The 24,261-nt window shown below is 38.2% G+C and overlaps 1 long non-coding RNA gene and 1 pseudogene across 3 annotated transcripts in view; one reads left to right on the top strand and one right to left on the bottom strand.

Moving 5' to 3' along the window:
* Positions 1-6,607, bottom strand: part of LOC307056450 — a 32,959-nt gene extending 26,352 nt beyond the window's left edge. For both annotated transcript variants that reach the window (XR_013811009.1, XR_013811010.1), the window contains exon 1: positions 6,379-6,607. This is a non-coding gene — a long non-coding RNA (uncharacterized lncRNA). The remainder of the gene's footprint in view (positions 1-6,378) is intronic.
* Positions 6,608-6,678: 71 nt separating this feature from the next.
* The window catches only part of LOC307055641 (ferritin light chain-like), a 46,988-nt pseudogene continuing 29,405 nt past the window's right edge, over positions 6,679-24,261 (top strand). Inside the window, exons 1-2 of the transcript in view lie at positions 6,679-6,810; positions 9,022-9,210. The product of the transcript in view is annotated as a ferritin light chain-like (transcript). The remainder of the gene's footprint in view (positions 6,811-9,021; positions 9,211-24,261) is intronic.

The following is a 24,261-nucleotide window of genomic DNA, read 5'->3' as shown; positions in this document are numbered from 1 at the left end:
TCACATGTAAAAGAATGAAATTGGACCAATATCTTATACCACTCACAAAACTAACTTGAATTGGATTAAAGACTCAAATGTAAGACCTGAAACTATGCAACTGCCAGAAGAAAACATAGGACTAAAGCTCATTACATGGGTTTGGTAATGACTTTTTGGATATGACACTAAAAACACAAACGACAAAATAAAAAATAAACAAATGGAACTACATCAAACTAAAAAGCTTCTAAGCAGCAAACAAAAACAAAAACAAAAACAAATCAACAAACTGATTGAAAAGACAACCTATAGAATGGGAAAAACATATTTGTAAACCATATATCTGATAATGGTTAATATCCAAAATAAATTAAAAATTCATACAAATCAATAGCAAAAAAAAAAAAAAAATTACCCAATTAAAAAAATGAGCAGGGCTTCCCTGGTGGCGCAGTGGTTGAGAGTCCGCCTGCCGATGCAGGGGACGTGGGTTCGTGCCCCGGTCCGGGAAGATCCCAGGTGCTGCGGAGCGGCTGGACCCGTGAGCCATGGCCGCTGGGCCTGCGCGTCCGGAGCCTGTGCTCCGCAGCGGGAGAGGCCACAACAGTGAGAGACCCGTGTACCACCAAAAAAAAAAAAAAAAAAATGAGCAAAGGACCCGAATAGACATTCCTCCAAAGAAGACACACGAAAAGCCAACAGGTACATGAAAAGATGCTCAATACCACTAGTCATTAGGGAAATGCACATTAAAACCACATTGAGATATTACTTCACACCTGTTAGAACAGTCATCCTCAAAAATGTCAAGAGATAACAAATGCTCGTGAGGATGTGGAGAAAAGGGAACCCTTGTGCTGTTGGTGGGATTGTAAATTGGTAAAGCCAGTATGGAAAACAGTATGGAGGATCCTCAAAAATTAACACTAGAACTACATATATCTAGCAACTCCACTTCTAGGAATATATCCAAAGAAAATGAAAACACTAACTCAAAAAGATATCTGCACCCCCATGTTCATAGCAGCATTATTTATAATAGCCAAGACATGGAAACAATCTAAGTGCCCATTGATGGACAAATGGGTAAAGAGGTTGTTTTATATATTTATAGGTATATACATATTATAGGTATACACACACACACACACTGAAATATTATTCATCTGTAAGAAAACAAAGAAATGCTACCATTTGAGACAACAGAAATGGACCTTGAAGGCTTTATGCTAAGTTAAATAAGTCAGAGAAAGAAAGGCAAACACTATATGATCTCACTTATGTGTGGAACCTAAAAAAAAAGAAAACAATCATAGAAAAAGAGATCAGACATGTGGAGACAGGTCAGGAGACAGAGGGTCAGGGGAGGGGAAATTGGAGGAAGACGGTCAAAGGTACAAGCTTCCAATTGTAAGATAAATACATACTATGGACATAATGTACAACATGATGACTATAGCTAACACTGACGTGTGATATATAGAAAAATCGTTAAGAATAAATTCTAAGCATTCTCTTCACAGAAAAGTATTATTTGATCTCATTTATATAGATGTGTGTGTTTGTGTGAGAGAGAAGGACAGAATACAAAAATGCAAAAAGAAAAGTTGTAAAGTACGAAGCTGCTTAGGTTTATACCTCAACTATAACAGATAACAATTGGTTTAATTTTAATAGGTACAAAAATAAATATTAAGCATAGAACAAGCAAAAAGAAAAACTGAGCCCAGCGTAGATGTCCTTAAAGCATTTGCAAAGGAGGGCTTTATTAGGTCCGCAAACACCTGCAATTACAGGCAAAATTCTGTGTGTGTGTGCTGTGTATGTACTTGGGGAGTGGATGCATAGCCTTTATTGAATTATTAAAGGGGATGTTAAGACCCAAAAGTTTAAAAAGCACTGGAAAGCCTGATCACAAAACAATTTTAAACTACTCTGATTATGTTTTTATAGTTTTCCTTCACTCGTTAACACTTCAAAGAACAGCATGTGAATGTGGAAAGAATCTCTGCCATTTAGGTAAGATCTCTGAGTCTCAGTGTAAAATTAGCATATAGTAGAAGGATGAAATTATACACCATAGATGAAAGTACCTAGCAGAGCGCTTTAAGACTAGTACTTACTTATGCAAGACATCTTCCCCTGCTTATTTGTTTTCAGTAGAATGAAAGCATACTGAAAGCTGGTACAATGTCTTCTTTGAAGTTTTCTTTTGTAATGCTTACTATGCTTTTTGATACGGATGAGCCAATATCCACTTAAGGGCATGTAAGCTCACAATAACTTTTGTTGAATATAACTGTTTGAATGTACTTTCACTATATTATTATATAGGGATTTTAAACTAAAACGTACTTGCACACATTATTTAGAGCCTAACTTGGATATCAGAGTAGGTGGATATACACCCCTGGAAAATAATAGCTAATTTCTTCACTAACATCAAACTGCTGAACATCTACTTTGCATATACATAGCTAGGCACTGTATTATGAGTTGCAGGTAATAAAAAGTTGTTAGTCAAAGACTCTGCTCTCTAGGGTTATTTTACAACAGCAAATCATGTTCAAACTAAAGGATAGACCAAAATAGAAAGTGCCATAGGAATTTAGACAAGGGAGAAACACATCTGAAATGAGAAGGAAGGTGGGTATGGGGAAGGGTTCATGGAAGAGGCAGTGTATGCTGTGAGCAAGGTTTCAATGTGTAGCAGGGTGAGTGAAAGGAACAAATGAAGACATATAGTCGTGATATCATGAGGCACAAACTAGAAATAAACAGCACTTGTTCTAGGCTGGTCATGAGGTAATTTAAGGGGATTACTGAGAAACTAGATACAGAGATATCTCTTTATATATTACTTATTAATAATACTTTTGAACACAAGCATTTAATTTAAAAAAAAGAACAATATAGGGATAGGAGATTAGGAGGTACAAACTTTTATTATAAAATGAGCTATAAGGATATATTGCATAGCACAGAAAATATAGCCAATATTTTATAATAACTATAAATGGAGTATAACCTTTAAACATTGTGAGTCACTATATTTTACACCTGTAACTTATATAATATTACACATCAACTCTACTTCAATTAAAAATGCTACTTTAGTGAATAAAACACTAAGCAGTAAAATTTTTAAAAAAGAACTTAGAAGAGAACTTAAAAATAAAGACATAAAGAGCAGGTTGAAACAGCGCAGGAATCTGGCAATTAAGAGGCCATTGATAACTTTCAAAATAGCACTTTTTCTACCCATTCTCAGTGGAGGCAAAGCCTTATTAATCCTACTATTTCTTTTTCTGTTTTTCAAAATCTCAGGATAAGTCTATTTCAATTGTAGCTAATGGCAGTAATGCAGCACCAGAAAATGCCTTTTGTAAGGAGAGGCAACTTTGAATCCTAAATCGGTACTCAAGTCTTAATTTACTGATAACACTGACCACCCACCAGACTAAATGTTTTTTTTTTTATGTGATTGGAAAGCAACAGATTGATTTCAATTCTATCTTGTCAAATCTACAAAAAAGTTCCCACAGTTCATTTAGCAACTAATAGCGTACATCCTTCTATTTGGTATTACTCCTCCTCCTTAACACCGGGCAATTAATTTTGCCTTTCTCTGGGAAACGTTTTTAACAAAGGAAATAGAGTCATAAATCAGTTTCGGATAGGAAATCATACAACGATTTCTACTTAGGGCTTTGAATTTAGAAACTTTCCTCAGAAATTGTTGAAATATAACGAAGTCCAAACTCAGAAATAACTTAAATTTAATTATCTTAGTTGCACTAAAATAACAAATTCTATTTTCTATCTTGTTTTCTTTCTTCCCCAGAAGGCTTCTCCAACCCTAATCCATAACTTAATGCATTCATCTCACCTATAAAATCACTGGCAGGTATGATGCCGGCTTTGGCGGCTCCAGTCCCCTAATCCTGACCCATTTCTTGCCAAAGAATTCAGTTTCTTCAGAAACCAAGTAACAGACATTTCAATTTCTAACCATCATTAGCATATTTTCATGTACTAATACTCAACATAAGAACACCTTTTAAAATTACAGAAATTTTTACTGTACTTAAGATCAATTGCACTAACCTGTATTTCATAAACCTTGGGCTACTTTCTTAAAAATGAATTATTATTTTAATATGTTTTTCACTTATTATTCAGAATAATTATTCATATAATTAAATATTTTACTATTAGGTAAGAAAGGTGGAAAATAGTTTTGCTATTCTTGTTCTTTGTTCTCTCTTCTACTTGGTGTGCCTGAGTCAAAATTTTAGAATATTGAAAATTTAATATTTCAAACCCAAACCACATTTAAAGATAATAATAACAACCAGCCAAAACAATTTCGGTCCAGAGCTTGGCATGGTCCGGGGAACAGTTCTCTGAGTGGGCCATCTGAGTGGGCCATTTGGAGTGGGATTTGCCCACCCGCCTCCACTCCTTCTGCCTCATATACTGAAGATAGAGACAAAGAAACCAACTCAAGTCTTTCCAAAGTGTATTTATAAATAGAGAATTTGTAATCAGAAAAACAATAACGATATATAATAGAAGTAACATGATTTTTCAGATCCAGTATCTTGTTCTAAAGCAATATTTTAAAAAGAAGGTAAGGGGCTTCCCTGGTGGCGCAGTGGTTGAGAGTCCGCCTGCCTTTGTAGGGGACACGGGTTCGTGCCCCAGTCCGGGGAAATCCCACATGCCGCGGGGTGACTGGGCCCGTGAGCCATGGCCGCTGAGCCTGCGCGTCCGGAGCCTGTGCTCCGCAACGGGAGAGGCCACAACAGTGAGAGGCCCGCGTACGGCAAAAAGAAAAAAAAAAAAAAAAAAAACGTAAGAAGGTTAGCTATAAACCCAGGCCCTCTTTTTTATTGATCTCCTATTTTAATTTGTTAAAATAAAATCCATGGCCTTTTGAGTCAAACTGTCTCTTTAATTTCAGATTTAAAGATAACAAATCTCTTTTTAAATGGAATATTGGCACACAGACACCACACAGTCTGGCTTATTACAACTGTTCTCTGTTGGTGAAGTGGCACATTTGCAATCCCCACCATAGCAATCTTCACCATTTCACAGAATATCATTCCATTGTACATCCCTAGGTGAGCAACAAGAATGGGCACTTGAGCTCAGGAGCAAAGCGTTTGTGGGGAAATCCTAGGTCAGAACCCCTAAAAGGGGAGACTAACTTGAGGATGCCCAAATAACCTGAGGTTTACCTTGGCCACCTCCCCTGGCTTTCTGACTGCCTGTGGGAAAAGTCTCTCTGGAAACTCTTTTGAGGTTATTGGGGGAATCCTAGGACAAACACACTGCTTGCTTTTGCAGGAGGACTTGCCCCATACCCTACCCAGCTAGGTGTCTCACAACCTAGCTGGACTAAAAAAGCTTCAAGAAAAACGGGATAGACTGACATTTGCATTTCTACTTCCACCTATTCTTATGCACATGGAGCAAAATATGTAGGTAGAGCCCTCTTTCTCACACCCCAATAGATTCTGCTGTCCTTGAAACCCACCTGGTAGCTGCAGTGACTACAATGAAGGGAGTTACCGGAAACCATATTGGTACTGGGCTTAAAGGGTTTTTCATGCCATGCATTTTGGGGAAGGACACAGATAACAGTCCAAACGTGGTATAAGGCAATGCCCTTTCTGGGTCCTTGAAAAATCAGTCACGGAACAGAGGTGGTGGACAGGAGCTGACAAGAGCTGGTTTGTTAATGAGCACAGCATCCCCGGGGGCGGGGGGGAAATCAATGAAATGATTGACAAGAGAAGATGGTAAATGAAGGGAGAAGTGGGGACAAGTGCTGCTCAACCCAAGCTGAACTCCAGGAGGTAAATTTCTCCTCTAATTTGAGATTCTTTCTAAAGGTTCAGTATTGAAGTGGATGTTTGACGTTGAAATGTGCAGACCCATTCTGATAACTGGAAAGGGAGGAGGCTGAGGAACGCAAAAGGAGAAGGAAGATTTCCGATTACTTCTCCAGGCTGCTGACGAGAACCTGCTGCTCGCAAACCACAAATTAACCAAGCGAAGGTTGAAGGTAGCAACGTAAAAGTGCAACTCAAATTATTTTACATTCGGAATCCTCTTCAATATCTAAGCGAGTGTAGCACAGCAATGGTTGACTATCTTAAGATTACAGAGGCTGACCGCCTTCTTTGTTTGCCCAGTAACACCGCTCCTCCAATAATCTCAAGCACTTGGCTGATTAACATTTCAATTTCAGTTGTTGCTCCTTTTCCCATTGCAGAAGGCGGCAGGGATATTCCCCTTCTTCCCTCTGTATTACAAACCCCATTACTAACCAAGCAGAAAGCACCGCGCAGTGTGGCCGAGGCTAATAATAGCCGGGCTGCTTACCTTCTCCGGAGGGATCGAATCAGCGCATGTCCCGGGCGCCGGCTGCCCCGGGGACGCAGTGCCGCCGCGGCGGGTCTGTGTGTGGTCAGCTCGGCCGGCCCCCACCCCACCTGCCAGCTGCAGCACCTGCTCCCGGCGCCGAGCTCCGGCCGCCGGAAGTCATCCCCCGCCCCTGGCCGGATCGCCACATTCCGCGCCAGCCGCGGGGGGAGAGGGGCCTCTCCCGGCTGCGGGCACCGGCTCCTGGAAACTGCGCTCAACGATCGCTACCCTTCCCGGTTGTAGGGTTATTTTCTAGGAATGCTTTTACAGAAGAAGCGTCGTCGGCTGGTGGACCGAGAGAGAAGAGCCAGAGTGACTTTCCCTGCAGAGCGCCTTTCCTCTGAGCGCTCCCCTGTCACTCCCGCGGCATGGACGGCTCCATTCCGCTGTGTGGGTTTTCCACCCTCTTCGTCTTCCTTATCTGTTTTGTTCATTTCGCTGAATTTGAGAGTGGGATTAGCTCTTAAGATATCTTTCAAACACTCCGAAAATATTTTAAATTGGCGACTAGTTTTTCTAAGCCCCTTGTAGCGAGCTCCACTCCCCCCCACACACACACAGTTACTCGCACGTACACACCCAGCCAAACCACTCACAATTAGGAAAGCTGGGACCTCTCGCCCTCTTGCCTACGTAATGGAACAGGAAACTCCCAAAGGAGTGGGGAAGTAGGACCGGCTAGCGAAAGCACTCGAGGAAAGAGAGAGGGGTCGCCCCAAGATTTTGTTGCTGTTTAGTGGTGTCCTTAGTGGACAGATGTTCCCCCTCTAACCCCCTGGCCTCGCCCCAACTGGAATGGCTGGTCTGGTGACAGCTGTAACATTTGGAAACAAAGACGCTGAAGCCACATTAACAGATGGCTGCATCTCTTTCTTTCCCGAAGGATTGATCAGAATTGGCTTTAAGAATAATATTAGCATATACGTATATAATAAGCCCTTTCCTTCTCTCTTTAAATGGGCACCAGCTATTAACAGGTTTCTCTCTCTCTCTCTCATCTTCCTCCCTCCCTCCTTCCCTCCCTCCCTCTCCTAAGCTGACCAGATCATCAGTTTCCGGATTTAAGGGGGAAAAAAGGCCAAGGATGTGCTCTCTTTACAGCTGAACCAGGGTTTATTTTCCCAGTGTTGAGCCATTCCCAAGTAGAGAGGTTCTTTGACACTAGGGTTCTCTGTGAGTGAACTTCTCACATTCAGCTTGCTTTTGGAATTGCCCATCACTAGGTCCAGGCCAGTTTTATCCTTGGATTTGTCCAGCAACCTAAACAGTATAATTGCACAAGGCCAAGGCAGTACTTTTACTCTAGGAAGCCCTCCCAACTCTCTGTTTAGCAGTTCCAAAATTAGGAGGTAGTGTAGCAAACAGTTTCAACAAGGCTCAGTAAGAATTCTTGACCCTAGAATGCGGGCTTTTTAAAAGCTGAAACAACCTAATTCATCTCTCTGTGTTTCACTTTCATAAAATTAGACCTCACCAAAGAGCAGGGGATTCTTAATATGTATCAAAGTGTATGTGGAATCTGGATGGGAATATTACATCTTTAATTTCACTAACCTCTAACTGCAATTTCGTATTTAGCATGTCCTTTAAATCTAAATGCAGACAACAAACCACAATAATATTAGGAGTACCTGTGACTATATCCCCAGCAGATATCACAGACAATTTCCTAAGGCAGTTTTATAGATATCTCAAAGTATCACTACTCTGATGTCACAATCAAATCATCATTACCTTTTTTGTTTTATCTAATAGACTACATCTATTTTAGAATGGTTTTAGATATACAGAAAAATTAAGGGGATAATACAGAGTTCTTATATATCTCATTCCCAATTTCCTCTATTATTGACACCGTACACTAGTGTGGCACCTTTTTTACAATTAATGAGCCAATATTAATACAATAACATTAACCAGAGTCTGTACTTTATTCAGATTTCCTTGGCTTTTGCCTAGTGTCCTTAATTCCATTTCAGGCTTCCATCCAGGACACCACATTACATTTAGTTATCAAGCCCCCTTAGGCTCCTCTGGGCTGTGGTAGTTTCTCAGGCTTTTCTTGTTTTTGATAACCTTGACCGTTTTTATCTATTTATTTATTTATTTATTTATTTATTTATTTATGGCTGTGTTGGGTGTTCGTTGCTGCGCACGGGCTTTCTCTAGTTGCGGAAAGCGGGGGTTACTCTTCGTTGCAGTGCGCCGGCCTCTCATTGAAGTGGCCTCTCTCGTTGTGGAGCACGGGCTGTAGGCGCGTGGGCCTCCGTAGTTGCAGCACATGGGCTCAGTAGTTGTGGCTCACGGGCTCTAGAGCACAGGCTCAGTAGTTGTGGCACACGGGCTTAGTTGCTCCCTGGCATGTGGGATCTTCCCAGGCCAGTGCTCGAACCTGTGTCCCCTGCATTGGCAGGTGGACTCTCAACCACTGCGCCACCAGGGAAGCCCCAACCTTGACGGTTTTGAGGAGCAGTGATCAAGTGTTTTGTAGCATACCTCACTAATGTAAACTGTCCAATGCTTTTCTCATGGTAAGACTGGGATTATGGTTTATTGGGAGGACAACCAGATAAAGTGCCTTTTTTATAACATCTTATCAAGGGTACATGCTATCAACGTGATTTGACTGTTGATGTTGACCTTGATAACCTGGCTGAGGTCGTGTCTCAGATTTCTCCACTGGAAAGTTACTCCTCCACCCCTTCCACACTACACTTGTTGGAAGGAAGTCACTATGTGAAGCACAAACCCAAAGAGTGGAGAGTTATGATCCACCTCCTTGAGGACAGAGTATGTACATAAAGTATTTGGAATTCTTCCACACAGAGTTGTCTATTTCCCCCCAAATATTAATTTATTCAATTATTGATATTTATTTATATCAGTATAGACTCATGGATATCTATTTTATCCTTTGGGTTATAATCCAATACTACTTTATTTTGTTGTTTAAATTGTTCCAGCTTTGGCCATTGGGAGCTTTTGCTTTTGGCGCCTGTGCTCCTTTGACATACTCCCTTTGGGGTGTGTGAGTTTGTGTGTGTCTGTGTATCTGTGTGTATATGTGTTTAGCATGCATGTTTGTGTGTGTGTTTAACACTTCCTGACTTTCTGGTACCACAAGGTGCTCCAGGCTCATTTTGTGTATTTCCTGCCCCAGTCCTAGAATCAGTCATTTCTCTGAGGAGCCCTGATTCCTTTTATTGGAGAGTAGTAATAGAAACCAAGATCTGGGCTCTAGATGTTCTGTTGCTAATGGGGTATTATTTGATTAGGCTCTCTTAACTGAGAGAACAAAGAAATAGATATGTATAGTAACCCATGTATATACACATATCAGTAAATATTTCTATATATATCTATATCTATATTGAGCTGAGTGTATACTGATGTCTGCAACTATAATCCATTAATGCTGAGATTAGTTTAGCTTTCTCCTCTTGTTTATCTGTAAATTCATACTTCAATATTGAGAAATGTGGCTACCACCATCCACCATCTATTTATTTACTTGTTCAATTTCAGTACACATGTATCAGAATTGTTAACCCATCACCCCAACATCACTATTTTTAAGTATAGTAGTTAGTAGAGTCTCTGTTATATCTTGTTATTTAATGAGTTTAAATACCCATTCGTTTCTATATCACAAATTTGGTTTTTAAAATATTCTAATGACTGCATTTAAAACATAGTAACTAGTTTCTTTTGAGATTCTATGTATTATATTTTATGAATTTAAAAGTGTTATTTTAAGACTATTTAAATGGGCTACTCCATATTGTCAAAGGGATCCACAGTAAAAAGAAGGTTAGGATCTCAACCTCACAAAGATTATTGTCAGTTTATAAGGAGATGATGTGAAATTGTCTGGTGCAAATGTTGGGGGCTCATGCTTGATAAGTGTTAGCTTTGTCCACTTGGGCAGGCTTCTTTCTCCTTTAAAGTGCTAAATACCTTGGAAGAGAGAACATGCTAAACCTTATGGTTAATAATTTATAATGTAGTGGAAGGATTTGCTAGGTATCAGTGTTGGAGGTAAAGGTCCATATAAGGTTGACAGAGGATGAGAAGAAGACAAGGATGACCCTGAAGGTCAGGGGTTTTGTAGTTGAACAGACTAGGGATTGGATCCTTCCATTCACAGCCTGACTTTGTCTCATTTTTGAAATAAGGAGAACAATGGCTATTACATAGGCTTGTCCTTAAGAGTGAAAGTAGATGTTTAATCTTTTCTTTCAATTTGTTTGAGACAGTGGGGATTAAGTGTGGTGATTTGGGACAGTTACATTACATATTGGATTGTCCTTCCTTGTATAGTTTTCACTCTGTGAAGCCAGACTCACTGGAGGTATAGATAGTTTCTCATGATAATTCAGGCTCCTTCATCCATGAAAGTACTCTTGCCAGGTGCTTTTTACTCATAGAAGACAATCAATGTTGATGGTGCTTGGGATAAAACAAAAATTAAAGATATTAAATGGCAGGAATTAACTGCTTCAGATGCTATACCATGGCGAGAAACATAGGGGAAAGAGAAAGAAAAAAAATGAAATGAGAAATGTCTTACATCAACATGTACGGTTTGAATCTATCTGCTTGGAACTTGACATACACCAGTATGCCAGATAATTTAATTTAATGAATAGTGGCTAGGGTGAGGTGAAATAGATCAGTTTTTTAATCTATGACTTTTCATTGAAGAACCCTTTTTTAAAAAACAATCTTCGGATCATTACTTTGAGGTCTGCAGTAATTCCTTTCTGATATTCTGGAATTACAGATCAAATGGCCTCATGATATCATGCGTCTCCGCAAAGGACGATATGAAAACCTGAGCCAGAGGCCCTGGGTGCCTGAAGCTGTCAGCATTAGAACCACTCCTTTGGTTTAAGGAGTCCTTCCAGAAAGGACTCATTTAAATGCAAATATACTATCAAGAGGGGTAACCATGTATCCAGTATCTGATTAGCAGCCATTAACAATTTAGCAGAGATTAGCTTCTCAGATTTATTATGGAGAGGAGTTGTCAGGGTGATTTGGCCCAGGCATCTGTCATCCACTGACTGCCAGGTCTCCTGCCCTCTTCACTACATAGGGATCTGCCTAAAGCTGGGAATTTAGTTTACTAGGAAAGAATTGGGCACTCACTGCATGACAATCAATATTGTTTTACATAATTTTGACTTATGAGAAAGGGTAGGAGGAGAATTTCTATAATAATAGTACCTTTGTGTGTGTGTGTGTGTGTGTGTGTGTGTGTGTGTGTGGTAGCTGCTCAGCTTAGGTTGATTAATCATACTCTACAGAAATCTTAAAATTTTATGATAAACATCTACCCTTTCAATGAGGCCAGAAATTATATCATGTAAAATATGCACAAATGTAGTCTAGGGATGGCAAAGCTATAGTAATAGAAATAGAATTGCGTTCAAGTAATTATAGCTGGACTAAAAATTTCCTGCATTAATATGAAAGCACGGATACAAGAGTACAAGAAAATGATCATTCATATGAAGATTGATATTTCATATTGAATATCTGTAACAGAAATAGGAAAATGGAAGAAGGGAAATGACTACAAACAGAACAGTAACTGTTTCTTTAGACATCGCTAAGAATTCACCTTGTTTTTACTGGTAAGGAGTTCACATATAATACCAGACCTATATAATACAGGTAGTATTCTATAATTGGAAGCCTAGATTTAATTGAGAAATGTATGTGTACTTAAGTGAGATGCTTGGTAAATGGCATATGATACATTCAATAGTGTGGTGTAAGTAATTCTCAAATAAACCCTTTTAAAAATAAATCATCATGTAGAAGTCATGAAATAAAACAATGTACTTAGGCATTGCTCTTTAAATTTTTTAACCTTAAGTTTTTAAAGAATCTAAGAAAACCAAAAAATCCCTTCTGGAGAAAGGTATACTTTGAATAAAACTTTTGCATTGTAATGAATAGATTATTAAATCGTTTTTATAAAGAATTATGTCTCTATAATTATTCATTTTTTAATAAAAATGAATATTCAACTTTTCAAATCAAATTTAAGCTTATAAGAAGAGGAAATTGAAATTTGATTAAAAAGTAAGTTTCAATGAACTGTGTTTGGTCATCAGGCAAGTTGATGTTCATCCATTCAGCAGATATTGATGGAGTGTCTAATATGTGCTGCTGTTCTAGGCACTAGAGCAGTAGGCTCTAGGAGTGAACAAATAAATCTCTTCTTTATGGATCTTATGTTCCAGTGGAAGGAGACCACCATAAATACATAAATATAGCATGTTAGTTAGTGGAAGGACCATGAAGGAGCAGCGTAATGATGCAAGGTTTAGGGCAAGTATATAGGGTGGTCAGGGAACATTTGAGCAGAGATTTGAAAGAAGTATGGGAGCAAACCGTATGAATACACTGAAAGAGAGGCTTGGTGTATGCAGGTGGGTGGGCTTATACTTTATGTGTTCCAAAGACTAGGAGGTTAGTTGGTTTGTAGTGAAATGATCAAAGGGGAAATTGTTAGAAGATAAGGTTAGAAAGCTAGGTTAGCGAAAAATCACTTAGGGTCTTTTAGGCGATGGTCAAGAGAGAACTTTAGAGGATTAAGAATTTGTTTTTGGACATACTAAGTCTGCGATGGCATGTGTGGACATGTGAAGTAGACAACTGGATATACTAGTCTGAATTTCAGTAGCAAGAGATTATCATGGCTGTAGATGAAAATCGGTAAATCATCATGGTATTTAAAGTCTCTAGATTTAAAGATGAAATCACTTTATAAGTAGGTGTAGGCAGAGAATACATGATGTTGAAGGACTGAGCCAGGAGACACTCCATCCTCTAGAGGATTCGGGAAAGGATATAAGAAGTGAGCAGGGAGATAAGACGAATTGTCTCATGAGCCAAGTAGTAGGTGTTAGAAGGAAGAGGGAGTTATTATTAATCCTACTGGTAGATGAAGATGAGAACTGATCATTTAATATAGGACTTGGCAACATCTAATAGATATCACTAATAACCTTAAGAAGAATAGTTTCTGTGTAGTGGAGAGGACAAAAATAGGTAAGTGGGAGATAAGGAAATGAAACATGAAGTAGAGCTATATTGTTGGAGTCGTTTTGCTCTAAAGAGGAGCAGAGCAATGGGGCAATGATTCGAATTGGATATGGGAAGAAAGAACGAATTTTCCCCTTTAAGATGAGAGGTATTAGACCTTTGCATGCTAATGAAAGCATCTGGTAGAGAGCAAATAATGGAAGATACAGGGAAGAGGAGACATAGTAGAAGAGAAATCCCTGATTCGGCCAGAAGGGAGGTATCCAGTGCAGAGTAGAGGGTTCAGCCTTAGAACAGAGGACAAACATTTCTTCTGCCAAAGGAAGAAGGAAGGCAGAACACGTGGTTTCAGATAGATCCAGGTAGGATGGTAGACTTGGTGTTTGGAGTTCACGGATATTCTATTTTGATCCCTCCTGTATTCTCAGTGAATTAGGAAGCAGCTGAGAATTTAGAGGAAGACATGTTATAGACGTAAAGAAAGAGGAGTTATGAAATTGTTCTCTAGGACAGAAGAAAAGAGAATTGATTCAGCAATCAGTTTTCTAGTAAGTACTAAGAGTTCACATGGGGTAAAATGATTATGAATTTAAATGAGGCAAATTAGAAAGGTTGCTCGTTTTTTCCTCCAGCCATGTTTAGTTGTTTGGCCCAGATGCTGAATTGGCATAAGTTCTATTTCACTAGGGCTGGCATCTTGCACTGCCAATATGACTAAGAGTGAGGGCCAAGGGACTTCACAGTGTCTCTGCAAAAGAGTGATTCTAATGACAGACCATGGGCTCTAATCAGGGTAAGCAGAGAACTGAGGAATTACGCCTTGAGCGCTACACTTGATTTTAACTGCAGGTTGGAACACAAAACTGAAAATCTTGACTGATAATGGTATGGTAAGGGCAAACACAGCTAGAACCTCCACATTTCACTCTGTTACACAGGAATTCTCCATGTTTCTTTCAGCTGAATACCTGTCTCTAATTTCTTGATCCTTAATTCAGTGACATTATCTGAGGGGAGGTATGCATTTTTGATAAAGTCTTTCAGAAATGCATTTTACAAGACTACTTTTAATTTTAAAGTTGTTAGACTAGAAATAAGTTTAACAGAGCTTGCAATGTTTTCAAGTGCTTTTCTTTTCTCTAAAGAGACATTTGTTTGACTATTACACCGAGCACCATCCTTCAGGCGTTTTTCCTCTGGCATTGAAAATAGGAGTAAAATGTAAAAATTAAACAAACATATTATCTTCAAACAGATATGGATCACTGTTTTCTTTCTAATATGGGCCAAATCTTGCTATTGACGCCATGTCCATTTTTTTCCCAGTGTAACTAGTTGATTACTAGTTTTCCCTTCATTGTGTGCATGAGACATGTTTGCCCCCTCATGGATGAATCTGGAACTGTCACCATGAACTTTTTCTTGTTTTTATAGGGAAAAATAGACTGGAAGTATAGATATTGTGGTCAATGGGAATTATTTTTGAAGGAAATGTTGAGGCTGACCAAAAGAGGTTGAAATCACTAGATGTGTAACCTTCAATTAGTTTCAGAACTTGGGATTATGTTAAGAACCACACTTTAAGTGCATCTGGAAGAAGATGATAGACAAAAAAGTTTAAATTTTGACATCCTTTTAAAATATGAGAACACGGAATTGTGAAGAAAGCTAGTCTCACTCTTATTTAAATATTAAAATGCTTAATGTTTGTAACTTAACTCAGAAGGATGAGATGGCTTTTCTTAAATTAGTTTAAGATTATATAAATATAAATGAAGGAAAACCTGCCATTGATTAATCTTCACTTGCTACATATAGAATTATACAAGTTATGAGAAAGTCCATTCTTAGGACTGTGGGAACAACAATGAATCTGACTTTCCCTTAAGTGTTTTCCCTAACATTCTAGAAAAAATAACTTCAATGTGCTGATTTAGACATTTATGACTTATTTGCTTGTCACTGTTTTCGTTTCTAGAATAAGACCCAGTTTCTTTCCTCAAAAGAGTTGCAAGTTGATATAGAGCCAAAAATTGCAATAAAGTGTAATCAATTCCACTGCAGAAGTTTGTACTTGATATAAATTAATAGAAGTGCAAGCAATGTATTTTAAGTTCATTCTAGAGGAGTAGTTCAGAATAGCTTCATAGAGGAGAAGACCTGAGCTATCTTGGGAGATGTTTAAACAGATGAGGCGTGGAGCCGGAGTTGGGAAGGCAAAGGCAGTGTAGCCTTAGAATGCAAATGTTCACAGACATGATCTTGTGGCTTATTCACCATTCTTACCGACCTAATAAGGACACCTGCTGGTAGCTTCATCATCATCATCATCACCATCATGTTAATAAAGAATGGATATTTTTGTCAGGTAGTCAAACAAGCTCTTTACATGTAGCGCCTAGATGTTTTCTACGATCCACCTTATGAGTTCAATCATTGTAATTATTCTCATTTTTCACATACAAAAATGAAGACTTAGAGAGATTAAGTAATTTGTTCAAATCTTGGTGTGTGCCCTTTCAACTCCATGCTCTGTACCTCCGTGCTTAACAGGCTAGGAGGATTTGCCCATATTAAGGGCTCAGATATTGGTTGATAAGTATAATAATCTCATAAAAGGTAAAGTGAAGTAATCTGCTTTGATGTTTATGATGCAGTTTGGTGAATGCACTTAAGTGCCAATAGATGAATAATAAAAGTTAGAAACACACAAAACATAGAGAATAAAAATTCATATATGTATGTCTGTTGGGAACAAAAAATCCTCTTGAATGTCTAACTTCTTAGTAAATATCAGGATATCACATACACATCATTAGGCAGCATCAATGGAGTATCCTCTGTACCCTGCAAGAGGGCACTGTTACAGATGCACAGAAAGAAAATTCATATTTCCTGCACATTATAAATAAGGACATACTATGATCACTCTTTAAGAATGAAGTAATTTGAATTTTTAACTTTTCCTTATCAATTGGTGTATATGAATCATGTTAGGTGAAGAATTATTGGTTGATTGGACATTTTATGTTTTAATTATTTTCAGAAAACAGTAAACAAATCCCTTTAGGATCAAAATATCACATTCAGCAAATGAGTTATTATACTGAAGAAAGTGATGAATTCAGTAAAGTGTCTGGAATCTAAAATATTGTTATAGAAGAAGTAATTGAAGGAACTGGGAATAGATGACATGAAGCAAGACCAGGAGAGAAGTAGGTGGTCGCTCTAAACTATTTTAGGAGTTGTCCCATGAAAAAGGGTTTAGACTGTCCCACACTGAAGATTTTAGACCAAGTAGACAGGTTTAGGTTGATAAAAGGATGAATATTTTGACAAGTAGAACCTTTCAACTATAAAATGGACCGACTGCATTTTAAACTCAAGAACTCCCTGTTACTGAAGTGCTTTAACAGAGGTTGAAGTTAAGCAGTTGGAAAAGGAAGAGCCTTTACAGTGAGAAAATTCTATGATTCTATGGTTTTCAACTCATAAATTTGTGTAGTTCATCCATTTTATTCATTGTATACACTTAAGTATATTGTTCCTTGAAATGGCCATTCAAAGTTGTTTCCTGTGCCACACACTATGAATGCTAGGGTTGGTCCTGTGTAAATCTTACCCCCATTGAATTAGTATTAACCCTAAACAAGCAGCTTTCTTCCATAAGGAAACAAGAGGTTCAGAAATGTCCAAATTAAGTTTTTATAAAATGGTGTTATCGAATCTTATTTATCAAAAAACTTCAAACAGGGGCTTCCCTGGTGGCGCAGTGGTTGAAAGTCCACCTGCCGATGCAGGGGACACGGGTTCGTGCCCTGGTCCGGGAAGATCCCACATGCCGCGGAGCGGCTAGGCCCGTGAGCCATGGCCGCTGAGCCTGCACGTCCGGAGCTTGTGCTCCACAACGGAAGAGGCCACAACAGTGAGAGGCCCGCGTACCGCCAAAAAAAAAAAAAAAAAGGGAAGATGCAGACCTGTATGCTTCAGGATTTTCTCACCAAAACCCCACACAATTTCTTTACTATTCCAGCCAAGTATGGCCTAGCCCTACCCTCATCCCTGTTTTTCTTGGTTTAGTAATAAAGAAAGAGATGGAAATAAAGAAGAGATATTAGGTAGAAAGATATAAAATAGTGGGGAAAATAATATAAGTGAAGTCACCATTTACTAGAAGTGAACTTTCAGCACCAACATTAATATTTTTTCCTGTTATATCTGTAAATGATAATAACTAATATGTGCATAACAATTTTCAATTTAATCAAATCTCATTTTTATAACTAACTACTTCGCAACAAGTAACACGCTAAGGCAACATCAATAGATGAAAAAAGGTAGTCCCTGGCCCCAAGGAATGTTGCCCAGGAGAACACAGATATATGTAAAAAATACAATCACAATACAGTGTAGCGAGTGCAACAACCAGGAATGAAGAAGTGCAAGGGTAGCAAAAAGGAGTGTGTGATCACAACACTAAAAAGAAGACTGCACAAAAGACATAATATGTAAACTGAGCTTTGAAAAATGAAGTGGGTTGCCCAGGTACCCCATAGGGAGAAAGGAATTCTTGGAGGAGGGAAAAGCATAAATGAAGACAGTGAATTGTTCATATAATCCAGAAGTGAAGTAGGCAATGGCAGGAGAAATGATTGGACACAGGCGTCATGAATACTTGCAGGTCTGCATTTTAGCAAGTCCATTCTAAAGGAAACTTTGAGGATCAACTCGGGGGTGGGGGGCCTCAGTGGGGACAGAACTAGTCATCCCTGCAAGAAACACTGGAACCAGTTTCTACCAACCCACCAAAATAACGACTTCAAAGGCAACATGGTATCACAGAAAGGGTTTGTTTTTTTGTTTGTTTGTTTTTAGTTCATTAGGCCTCACTTAAAATTCTGATTCCACAATGCGTTTGCTTTGGGATCTTGAACAACACTCATAACCTCTGCAAGTCTCAGTGTAGTAAGTTTATGTGATTACCTTCATCTGTAATATCTCTGCGATGCAATTTTAATGGAAACTCAAGTTCAGGTCAAAGACAAGTTTCTCTGTGACTTCTCCTCCGAATTGATTCAAAAGCCGTCTCTCCCGTCCTCATTTGGCTTCTCTTATGGAATCTCATAAAAACTTCTATGACCTCTTTCGGTTTTTTGTTTTTGTTGTTGTCTGTTTGTTTGTTTTTCAATTTAAGTATAGTTGATTTACAATGTTGTGTTACTTTCAGGTGTACAGCACAGTGATTCCTTTTTCACATTCTTTTCCCTTATAAGTTATTACAGAATATTGAGTAGAGTTCCCTGTGCCATAGAGGAGATCCTTGTTGTATCTATTCTATGCCTTATTTGAATGACCAGAGCACTTGTTGTCTGTATCAGTTTTATGTCTCTGGTTGCTTTGTGACTGAAAATGAAAAATTTCTATTTGTTCATGTCCTGGCCCTTCCTTAAAAATGTGTTCATTTATGTATTTCATATTTATTGACTACATCTTAGACACCGTGTTAACTGCTGGTTCTAGATGTTAGTAAAGTATAGACCTTCCTGCTCAAAAGGTCACAGTATTTGTGGGAAAACAAAAAAATGAACAACCTATGTCTCAAAGAGCTTTGTACTTCCCAAAGAGAACACACCTAGTAGGTACAATAAATACATGTATCATACATAAATGTATAAATAGTTAATGGGATTAAAAACTAGAGATAACTGCTTTTCGATTCTGAGGAAATGATGATTACATTTCACCAGGAGCTCAACACCACTCTGAGAATGAGGGCTTAACCCCCGTCCTGACTCACTGCATCGCTTTTCTGTATAAAAACACACAAGTCTGTACATACGCTCTAGAAAAAGGCTTATCTGGCATGAATTTCAGATAGCAAGAAGAAAACTTCAAGAGGTTCAGAGAAGCATCCAGAAGCTCACATGATTATCTGGCACTAATACAACTTGCTTGACAGGAAAATAGAGCTGTAAATCTCACAAAATTAGATGATCTTTGAAGAATTTCAAAACCTCCTGCTATTAATTGGAAATCCTAGAAGAACCGCTTCTTTTAAAGCATACTGATAATATGCTTTATAGCTTAATATTCAGAAGCCTATGTTTTGGCTAAGTGAGCTTCAGGAAAGAAGGAAACTTGAGGTTCAGTTCCATCTACTCTGGAACCTCTGGTCAAGACATCTACTTCTGTGCTCAGCCATCTTATCATCTGTAAAATGGAGGCAACTCTAAGAAAACATAGTTACAGAGGTGTTGCACCGTTTCATGTGTCATTGTCCTCATTTGTTTCAGAAAACCAATAACATCTAAGCTACTACTGCAAAGAGTGCAATGTTACTTGGGGTCATCTAGTGCAGCTCTGTCAAAGGAAAGAAAAGGAAAGGGGCCTAGAATAACTATAATTTTCCCAAGAGGACACTATTATTTTATGGTAAATCTGAGTCAAGAACCCTGATCTCTTTGATGCCATTCCATTGTTCTTTCATTGGGTTGTGAACAACCCAGAGAAAGAAAGAGAAATGAAACTCCTATGTGCTGTGTCACTGGTACAGGACGTGACAAGATTGGAATTGGAGAACTATATATTAACAGGTATTTGGGAAATTCTTCAAACTAATTAAGATATATACCAGGTACATAAAAAACAGTATGTTTTCTCAAGATGATTCTGTAGAATGAACAGAACTGGTAACTGAAGGTGTCTGTGTGCTGCAGTTCCAAACAGGATGGGTGAATGCTTGTTTTCTGGCACCTTGAAGACTCCACCCCAACATACACATTAAAATAAAATTAACATTTCAACTGGGTCATATTTAATTCTGCATGTTCTTGTAAGTCAGCAAAATATTTCATATATCATTGAAGTTGTCACTCAGTTTTTTTTTTTGTGGTACGCGGGCCTCTCAGTGTTGTGGCCTCTCCTGCTGCGGAGCACAGGCTCCGGACACGCAGGCTTAGCGGCCATGGCTCACTGGCCTAGCCGCTCCGCGGCATGTGGGATCTTCCCGGACCGGGGCACGAACCCGTGTCCCCTGCATCGGCAGGCAGACTCTCAACCACTGCGCCACCAGGGAAGCCCCATATCTGATTTTTGTATTAGGACTCGTCTAATATTTTATATACATTGGAAAATAACTCATGTCTTTCTAAGGTGTATATCTTTGATTATATTTTCTATTTTCATAAAGCTTCTTGTATTCTCTACTCAAAACAGGTATAAATAATGGCTGCATATAACTAATCAATAATCAGCCATTTTGTCCAGATTTTCAAATGTGTTGGTATAAAGCTACCATAGTATTCTTTTATAATTAAAAAAAATTCTGTTTTATAGCTAGTCCCATCTCCATCATATTTGCCAAATGTTGCTTATTTTATTGATCTTTGTAAAGAACAAGCTTTTGGTTTGATTTGTCAAGTTTACTGCTTTTCTTCTCTATTTTTGACTTTCCTCTTGAGTAATTTTGTCCTTCCACTCTTTGGGATTTACCTTGTTCTTTTTCTATGTCTACTGTCCATTTCCTGTAGCTTTAAGAGCCATTTTCAACAACTCAACGAGCTCTGCCGGCTGTGTCATGGCCACTTCATCATACGCCATTAAAACTTAATCTCATACACTGGGTGAAGACTCAGCAGTCTTATTTTGCTTTCAAAATTGTTCTATGGCCTTGGATCCTTCTTCTTCTCCTAAATTAGCACTATCATCAGGGAAAATTCTAGTGGGCCTAGAATTCTAGGCTTGCCTTTCCTGCAGTTTCATAATCAAAGAACAAACATTTCCACCCTTTTTTTGATGTTGATCGAAAATTTAGCAACACTTCTTTGCACTGTATTCAAATCCCAAAATATAAGCAAGCCTTCATGCACACAGGCTCACTGAAATGTCATAATTTTAAACTATGTATGACCTTGAACATTGACCTTTCCAGATACTCCACACTCTTCCTAGGTGTTCAGACTTTTTCATTCCTACAACATGTTTTACACATGGTCGATTTGTGTCATAAGTTCCTCCTCACTCCCACTTCTGAGTATATATCCAAAGGAAACATCATCATGATTTGAAGAGATATCTGTACTCCCTTGTTCATTGTAGCATTATGCACAAGAGCCAAGGTATGGAAACAACCTAAGTGTCCATAGTAGATTAATGGATAAAGGAAATATGGTATAGATATACAATAGAATATTATTCAACCTTAAAAAAGAAGAAAATCCTATCATTTAAGTCAAAATGGATAAAACTGGAGGACACTAGGCTAAGTGAAATAAGACAAAGACAAATAGTGCATGATGTCACTTATATGTGGACTCTAAAAAAATAATGAAATAAATCAACTCTTCCCTCCCTGGACATTTTCCTCAGCAGAATCTAGCAGCCTCTACTATGAGTCTTATCTTTTTTTTTATTGTTTGTACCAGATCACAACCCCAGGGAACCTATGTATTTACCGATGTGTATCTACATTATAGTTTGCCATTGTTCTTTTTCTTTGTAATTCATTCCTTCCACTTCTGGCATCAGAACCTCATTTTTACTTTGGAGAAGTCCTCGTGATTCAGGTAGGCTGTGTGTCTCCTCCCTAGGCTGTGTGACTTGCAGCTGGCTAGACACAGTGTTTCACATATACTCTATATGTCTTAAGTACTTACTTCTCTGTTTTCCATCATTTTCCCTCCAAATTTTTGTGTAGTTATTTTTTAATTGACATTTGTATTCCTTTCTTTTGTTTGACTAAGGTACTCTTCAACCAATCTTCTGAGTGCTTAATTTCAACTTTTTTAATTCTAGAAGTTTCTTTTGGTTGCATTTCAGATAATTTTTGCTTAAATTGTACATGTTGTTTGTCGTTTTTTTAATACATTAATCATAATTTTAAATAATAGTTTCATTTAGATATAATTTACTTTCCATATTATTTAAAGTGTACAATTTAATGTGTTATGCATCTACCACCACAATCAATTTTAGAACTTTCATCCACCCCCAAAAAGAAAAAGAATCTATTATAGGTCACTCACTCCCCCATTTCTCCAAACCCTAGGCAGCCACTAATATACTTTGTCTCTACAGATTTGTCTAGACTGGACATTGCATACAAATGGGATCATACAATTACTTAGCATGTTTTCAAGGTTCATCCATGTTGTAGCATGCATCAGTACTTGATTTCTTTTTATGGCTGAATAATATTCCATGGTGTGGATATTACTATGTTTCATTTATCCATTCATAGTAAATGGCCATTTGGTTATTTCCACTTTGGGGCTCTTATGAATAATAATGCTGCTGTGGTTGGATTTATGTGCAAGTTTTGTATGCAGGTCTAGATTTGTTTTTTAAATTAACAGACTCTTTAGGAGAAGTTTCTGGTTTACAGAAAAATTAAGCAGAAAGGACAGAGTTCTCATACCTCCTTACCTCTCTAGCCAGTTTCCCCTATTATTAACATCTTACATTAGCGTAAGACATTTGTTATAGTTAATGAACCAATATTGATACATTATTACAAACTAATGTCCATGGTTTACTTTAGACTTCACTCTTTGTTTTGTACATTACATGATTTTTGACAAATGCGCAATAACCTGTATCCACCATCACAAAACCATACACAGGAGTTTCTTTGCCTTTAAAATTCCACGCTTCACCCATCCTTTTCTCCCTCCCCACAACCTCTGGCAACCACTGATCTTTTGACTGTCTCCACACTTTGGCCTTTTCCTAAATTTCATATAGCTGCAATCATATAATATGCATATAGCCTTTGCAGATTGGCTTTTTTTCACTTAGCAATATGCATTTAAGCTTCTTCCATGTCTTTTCATGGCTTCATAGCCTTTTCTCTTTATTGCTCAATGCTATTCCTTTGTACCGATATACCATAGTTTGGTTATCCATTCACCTATTGAAAAACATCTTGGTTGATTTCAAGTTTTGGCAATTATGAAAGAAACTGTTATAAACATCCATGTGCAGGTTTTTAGGCAGACATAACTTTTCAGTTCCTATGGGTAAATACCAAAGAGCATGATTACTAGATCAGTGTATGGTAAAAGTAGGTTTCGTTTTGTAAGAAACTGCCAAGTATCCTGCTAGCAACAAATGAGAATTTCAGTTGTTCTGCATAGTCAACAACTTTGGTATTTCATTATTTGAATTTTAGCCATTTGAATAGGTGTGTAGTGGTATCTCGTTATTGTTCTAATTTAAAATTCCCTGATGACATGGAATGTGTAGCATCTTTTCATATGCTTATTTGCCATGTGTCTGTTTTGTTTTGTTTTTTAACCAACGCCTACTAACTCTTGTCCTCCTGTGTCTATTTATATTGTCTTCTTTCTTTCTTTCTTTCGAGCTTTTGATCATTTAGTCTTTTTCCTGGTATGTCCAATTATTTTTATATTAAAATTGGGCTTAACTTATTTTAGGAAACTGTAAAGATACCTCCATATTCTGGATGTTGTTATCGTTCTCTTGAAAAGATTTCCTTTTGCCCATGGCAGACAGTTACCATAGGGACTGGAAACCTTAGTCCATTCTCAGTTTGAGCTCACTCAAAGCTGTTTTGCAGTCTGTGTGAAGGGTGCTCTATTTCTGTCTTGTCCTTCCTCTACGGGTGTTGCCCTTTGGGATTACCATGTGAAAGTCTGGATTCTCCCTATTCCCAACTACCCTTGTATTTGTTAGGCTTTAAATGTAATGGTTCCCCCAGCCCTCTGAGACTAAGGATACGTGTAGCTTGTCATTCCATTAGTTGTTGCTTTTAGCTTGAGCTCT

The sequence above is a fragment of the Hyperoodon ampullatus genome, assembly GCF_949752795.1.
Source record: "Hyperoodon ampullatus genome assembly, chromosome: 7".
Taxonomy (NCBI): domain Eukaryota; kingdom Metazoa; phylum Chordata; class Mammalia; order Artiodactyla; family Ziphiidae; genus Hyperoodon; species Hyperoodon ampullatus.
This window is presented reverse-complemented; position numbering and strand designations above follow the sequence as displayed.